The sequence below is a fragment of the Equus przewalskii genome, chromosome 1 (genome assembly GCF_037783145.1).
Source record: "Equus przewalskii isolate Varuska chromosome 1, EquPr2, whole genome shotgun sequence".
In the NCBI taxonomy this organism is placed as follows: Eukaryota; Metazoa; Chordata; class Mammalia; order Perissodactyla; family Equidae; genus Equus; species Equus przewalskii.
The window spans coordinates 2,355,383-2,362,594 of record NC_091831.1 but is presented as its reverse complement, the minus strand read 5'-3'; the positions used below and the strand labels follow the sequence as shown (position 1 = coordinate 2,362,594).

The 7,212-nt window shown below is 48.9% G+C and overlaps 1 long non-coding RNA gene across 1 annotated transcript; it reads left to right on the top strand.

The window, feature by feature from the left end:
- The first annotated feature begins 1,514 nt into the window (after window positions 1-1,514).
- LOC139073833 (uncharacterized) lies at window positions 1,515-6,592 on the top strand. Its single transcript, XR_011522914.1, has 2 exons — window positions 1,515-1,787; window positions 2,624-6,592. It is a non-coding gene; the product is annotated as an uncharacterized lncRNA (long non-coding RNA).
- The last annotated feature ends 620 nt before the right edge of the window (window positions 6,593-7,212 follow it).

Below are 7,212 nucleotides of genomic sequence, written 5' to 3'. Positions count from 1 at the left end.
AGCTCTAGCATGAGATGCAGCGCTCACTTTGGAGAAGCTGGATCTAGCAGGTGTAGACATCCAGTGTGCGCTGAGTCTGAGTCCAATTGCCCAAAACTGCCAGGGTTCTTTGCTCCTTTGACTCCACACAGCTCTTCTCGGACTCTCAGGGGCTCAGAGCCAGACAACCTGCTGGTCTTCCAGCTTGTCGTTTTACCACTGCGTCTTCGACTTATCAGCACTCAGCACAGCCCCGCACATGCTGTGTGCTGTGGACATGGGTGCAGGGCCAGTGGACTCACGGCAGCCTGCCAAAAACATTTTCCTAATTGACTGCTGAATGTGAGCGAGGAGGCAGTGGGGCTGGGCCACCTGCTCATGGCTCCTGGTGTCACCAAGATCTCCAGGTGCAGAGCTGGCAGACTGGGATCAATTAGAAATTGTGATTGAAGGTGAATGTAATTAATCATGTAATTTGAGTGATTCACGTTTTAATTATACTAAAATTGCATCACACCCCCAGGGCATTTGGAAGGACCCCCCAACAAAAGCCATCCAGATAGGAATACAGCCCCTGCACAGGCCTGGTTCTTATTTGTATCACATCTCCTGCTGCATCTCGAACATGGACCACCCAACTCACACTTACAAACAGCCATGCGACCTTCACACATGGACAACTCGCTCACCCACTTCTAAGGGAGCCTGGGTGCTGGAGCCTGCAGCTCATCATCAATCAATGAATGGAATTATTTGTGGCACAGTCAGCCTGGTTGCACTGTCCTTGTATCGCCAACGGAAGCTGCAGAGGCTTTTCTTTTTTTGTTTGTGGATCTGAGACTTAGCTTGCCTAGGATAATGCACCATTGCATCTTCTTCGAACCAAACCTTAGTCCAAACTCTAAGCAGTCAGTTAGCAGATTTGTACCCTACATCTCTAGGGGCTGCTTGGGAGAACAGTCATTGAATGGATGATGTTAATTCCCATGTGATTAATTTCTGGCACATACTTGGAAGTCTGGAAAATAGGATATTTGCTCCAACAGTGGCTTATTATTCCTCATAGTGGCCTCAACATGGTCACATGAATTGAACCATTGCATAGCCTGGATTTGCTCCAGCTTCATCGGAGAGCATGTGTGGTGGGAACCAATGCCTCCTGGGTTCTCTGGGGTCTCTGTGGCGCGGTTGCCCGCCATGTGCAGTGGAGATGAGGCCTCCCTCCTGGGGAGGGCCCTCTGCAGCATCAGTCCCTCCAGACCTGCACCTCTGACTGCCAAGTAACCTTGACGACCGATTGCTCATTGCAGTGGTCGCCTCCTGGGCCACTGGCCTTCTGGATGCATTCCCGACACAGTAGATTCAGCTTAGCAGGGGGGAGAGCAGAGAGGCAGTGTGCCCAGAGCAGGCTCTGACACAAGGAAACTCTTGTTGATGTGGGTCCAGCTGCCTGGCCCTGAGCTGCCTCTTGTCCGGGAAACGAGCTCATGTGGGCAGTGCTTGCACGTTCTCAGGCACACAGAATGACGCACTTGGTTCCCCCTCCCAGCTGATGTGCTTGCTTCCTCGTCCCATCGGCAGGCTCCAGAGCCTTGTGAGATCCCTCTAACAGCCAGCCTGGACTCACGGCTTCATTGTGGTCTGTTTTAATCCTGGCTCCTTTCTACCCACCTGGACTTCTGACCACTTGCTTGTTCTCGCCTCCTCTGGCCTTTACACTCAGAATCTGTTCTCCAGTGATGACTAGTTGCAGGAGGTGTCATCTGTGTTCTCAGGACCATGGCCTCCCACCTGGGCTCCGGCATTGAGTAAGTGACTGAAACTCCGATTCCTGGGAATGATGATCTCGGTGGCTGGCATCCATGGGGCGCAAATGGAATCAGGAGACAGATGTGCAAGCTCTCCATTAATTCTAATACTCTGAGCAGACTTAAGGTGTCAGTGTTTTGTGTCCTATATTAAATCGCCTACCATCCCCAAAGTACCCTGAGGAATGTGGTGCCAGTAGATTGGGAAGTGAATTGCTCGTGTTGCTAAGATAACAGAATGCACAGCTATGGAAACTCTGAGCTTATTCTAATGCCCAAGTGCCCTCGCTCAGGGACGCAGGCATTCAATTCTTCTGAAAGCTGCAAAGACAGCTATTAACCTGTTAAAGCATTGGCTAGGTGTCCAAATTAGAGGAACTTAGAGATCATCTACCAACTCATATTTCCAAATTCTTACCATTAGGTAGAGCTTCCCAGGTAAAGAAAGAATGTGCCCAAAGCCATGTCAGTGCAACGCATTATTATCTGGGTTGCTCTTTCAAGCAGGATATTCAGCTGTGCACTGGGGACTCAGGGGCTATCAACTCAACTGTGTTTGCTGATTCAGCTTTATGTGAGTAAGGCTTCATAAATAATGATTACCAACTTTGTTGATCTTCTTGCATCCTAATAAATTATATGAAATAAGTGACAGGATCCATCGACGTGTACTTCAAGCCATGTTTTTAAAACATCAGACCACCACCCGTTCTGCCCTTCTATTCCTCGCTTCAGCCCTTGTGCCTGTAACACATCTATTTCATTGAGCTGTTTTCATGAGGCAAAATGAGGCCATTAACACCCCTCCAAGGATAACCGTGCCTTATATCTTGCAGATCACTTGCCACAATGAACAGAAACATGGAAATTGCTGTCCAAAGGTTTGAGACAATGGCATTTATAGGCATGCATACCCTTTAAGATGATCTGAAGAAATGTAAGAATCTTTCAATCCCAGGATACCCACTAAGAAGCAAGTTTTGTGATCTCACCAGTGACAGCCCTCGCTGCAAACTGCCCATTCTTGCTCCGAGTTCACTTTTTGGAGGCCGAGATCCCAGCCCCGATGGAATTTCTGTCCTCCGTAAAGCAACATGCCAGCAAATTATAGACAATAAGTCTGCTTGAATCAGTGTTGTTCATAAGTGCATTGAGTGATATAAAACGGAGAGTATGGAAGGGAATGACACTCCTTGCAAACTCAGTCACCGTGCTTGGGATAGCTTGCTGAGCACGGAACTCTGACAGTTGGCAGCAATGGCGCTGGAGATCCGTGTCATGGTCCCACAGAGAGGACTCTCACCTCTCAGCAAGGTCTGCTGCCTCTCGGCCTGCCCGTGCCCGAGTATTAGAGTCAGGTCTGCAAGCCAAACAGCTCCAGACATTGAAATATTCTGTGGATTCCATCTCAGTCACTTTCAAATGCTGCCGCTTGTGTGAACTCATCAGGGCAAAGCATGGATTTGACTTTGTCACTGGGTCCTCTCCACTTTGATGTTCTCCGGGGGTTACTCTGGGCACTTCGTGAACCTCCTGCGTGCGTGTAGAAAGTCTTCCTGTGTGCACACATGCCCACTCTCAGCCACTCTGCTCTGCATCTGCATAAGGATTGCCAAACTTGGCCATTTGGCCTATTTCATTTGGGGACACGTGAAATGAGGACTGAGTCAGGGACTGTCCTGCTGTGGCAGCAACCAGCCCTATCATTCCCAGGGGGCCACCAAGCAGCGGGATGGCCTCCAGCACCCCTCTGTCTTTGTATGGAATTCGCTGGAAGCTGCTTTGTAGTCTCTGAGAGCCGCAGCTGCAGGGGAGCAGCTTTTCCTTTCTCTCCATCTGAATATCCCTGTGGCTCCACCCCAGGCCTGAGGCTGAGCTTCCTGATCTTCCTCACTACTGGAATTCACCGCTGGGAGGAGTCCTCAGGACCCACCTCCAGGAGGAGAATGGGGCCCAAGCCTGGTGTGCCCCAGCATGTTTAGCCAAAACCCCCCTTTTAAGCTGTAGCTTTCTGAAGAACGGGGGCCGAGGTGGGTGAGAGCACAGTAGGAGCTGTGACCCCGGCCTACTGGAAAGGGTCAGAGAAGCGCAGAGGAATATTTCTGGGTTGTGTGGTTTTTTCACAATGCGCATTCACTGCTTTGAAGTGGAGAGCAGACAGCTCCATGCTGCATGTAGAAGTTGATTTCAGTGTGTCAATGACAGAAGTAAGGAACTGACAGTCTGTTATACTGTGGGACTGCCACCTCGGCTGTCTTCTTTCTTGCTGTGAGATGACTGCAGAATCTGTGGTATCAGAGTGAAGGCCTGCAGGTGGCTAATTCAGGGCCACTTCTGTAGGGTCATGTAGGTCCTTAGAGTATTTCTAATCCAGTTCTCCTGGTTTCTGAAGCCAAAGTGATCCTTTGAAATACAGACGCGAACCTTGAGTGGCTCCTGTCCAGCGTGCAAACTCCATCAGAGCTCCTCTCCAGGCTCTGCCACCTGTCCCTGCCCATCCCTGCAGCCTCAGGCCTTGACCTCCCCTCTCCCACACCCTCTCACCCTCTTCAGGTTCTTGCTCTCTCCTCAGGACCTGGGGCTGCTCTGACTTCCGGGCCTTTAAGCTCACTTCTCCCTGTGCCTGCGAACTTCTGGCCTCACCTGTCACCCATCTCTAAAATCTCAGCTCGGTTATTACTTCCTTCTGCCAGTCTTCCCTGATGCCTCCTCTGTGCTGGCTGAGGGACAGCATCCCTCCACGAGGTCCTGAAGGAACCTTTGCCCCATCACAGCCCGCGTCACCCTCTGGTTTCACTGTCTGTGTGGATCATTTCCTGTGGCTGCTGCAACAAATCACCGTGAGCTCAGTGGCCTAACCCACTACAAATGCACCGCCTTAGAGTTCTGAAGGTCAGAAGTCCACAGTCAGGCCGCGGGGCTGAAGTCAACGTGTGGGCAGGGCTGCATTCTGTCTGGAGGCTTCAAGGGAAGAATCGTTTCCATGCCTTTTCCAGCTTACAGGGGCGCCTGTGTTCCTCGGCTTATGGCGCCGCCCTCCATTTTCAAAGCCACGTGGCATCTTTAAATCTCCTTCTGACCTCCCACCTCATCACCTTCTCTGACTCTGACCCTCCAGTCTTCCTATAAAGACCCTTGTAGTGACACTGGGCCCACGCAGGTAATCCGGGATAATCTCCCCAACTCAAGATCCTTGACTTAATCACATCTGGAAAGTCCCCTTTACCATGTGAGGTGACATTCACAGGTTCTGGGGATTAGGACATGGACATATTGGTAGGGCATTAGTCAGCCTATCATAATGTATGTCACCACATTGTAAGCTCTGGAGAGCAAGAACTGTATTATCTCTCATTCGCTGTTTTAGCCTTTGCATGCGGTACAGGGTCTGGCCAGTGGAGGAGCTAAAATATATGTTGAAATAGGTGAATTTAATGAATGGATGGATTGATGGATGGTGGATGGATGGGTGAGTGATTGGGTGGATGGATGAATGGATGGCTGGATGGCTGGATGGATGGGTGGATGGGTGGGTGGGCGGGTGGATGGATGGATGATGAATGGATGAGTGGGTGGTTGGATGGATAGGTGGATGACTGGGTAGATGGATGGATGCTGAATGGACGGGTGGATGGCTGGATGGATGGGTGGATGGGTGGGTAGATGGATGGATCATGAATTGATGTGTGGGTGGCTGGGTGGATGAGTGGGTAGATGGATGGATGGGTGGATGAACTTCCATGTTATCCAGGGTTCACTCAGGAGCCTCAAAACCAGTCTTAGTACAAAACAGCTCAATAAGGCCCATTTTGGTTTGGAGCTTTCCCAATCCATGTAACATCTACTTTCCCTGAAGTCCTGGCACCTTCCAACTCTCAGCCTTACCCCAGAAAAGTCTCCATAATCCGTGTCTCAATATACTTTATAGTGTTAATGCCAATTTAGGTGGATTCATGTCACCAATTTGAGAACCTGAGCCAGGCAGAGTCCATGCTGAGGACACATATGGTAGCAAGTGACAGAAAGCCCACTGCTGGACAGACAAAAAGGCATATGTCCACCCACACTAAGCCATGTGATGACACACACTAAGCCACGTGATAACCATTTAACCTCAAAGAACCCTGACAGCTTGTACCTAATGCAACTATAAATCTCACACTGGCCTAGTCTAGCTCAGTTCTTACTGTTTAATATTTTAAACATAAAAAAAGGTAACGTTCAAAGGAATAAGGGGACAAATTTCACCCTTGTATTCACAATAGTTGCGTTCTTCACTATTCATTCAGAGAAACTTGGTAGGCAGAAACTAGTCTGATTCTCAAAGTGTTCCCCAGTGAACGTCACTAACAAGCCACCTCTGCATGTACACCACACTCAGGGTTCCAGGTACAAAGAAGTTTTCAAGGAAGACAATCATGATGCAGATTCATCAAACAGTCCACGTTGCCGGCGCCAGCATCCTGCCTACGAAGTCGCCCCCACCTGGCAATCTTTGCAAGCTCAGCAGTGAGGTCTGACCAGAGCCATAATTGCCCTGGGTCTCAGCCTGAAGCTGTAGTCCATGGTGGCTCAGTCTCTGTACGGAATGGGGAGGAAGCTGGCGACCTCAGAACTAGTCATTTGACACTTGTTCCAAGTTATAGATAAACTGAATTGATAAATTCCAGGCTGAGGTTTTTGAAATCAAGATTTTAAATCTCTCTATTGGTATCATTTAACCATAGTTTGTGACCTAAAAGGTATTTGACAAAATTTTCCCTCAAAAGAATTAAAATTAAATTACGCCCATCAATAGACTTGAATTCTGCCTGTTGACCTTCTCTTCAAGTTCTCAACCCATTTAGATGGGTTCTGGCATCTTGCTGTACTATTTTGGGGGAGATACGCTCTCATGAATACATGTTACCCTGCAGACACTATTTGGCTGCAAATCCTCCATTCCTGCGGATTCACGCCGTCTGTGTCCTGCCACTACAATAGACATAGTTAAGATGTAAGCAACATTTTAGTGATATTAAAGAGGCTACAGAGAGTCTACTTAAAGAGAAACGCTTCAAAAACAAGCATGATCTAATTTATTAGAGGCTGCTTATCTTTATCTTCCAAAATAATCCAACAAACTGACAGCACAAAAGAGATGACCCGCACAGCCCAGAGAGGGGACGGAGGACCGATTTGTCACAACCTAGGTCATCAGCACAGTGAATTCATCTTAAACCAATGTTCACATTTAAGAAAAGTTCTGTTATCTTAATGCCGTTAGTTCTCCCTGGACAATAGCTTGGGGAAGGCTGCCCTGGGAAGACCTTCAGGATGGAATTGTGGGACATCCACTGACTGCAGAGAGGAGGAAACTTTCTCCTTGGGACCGGAAGCCTTCGAGAGATAGGCATGCCCGCAAGCTCATTAGTAGCTGACATTT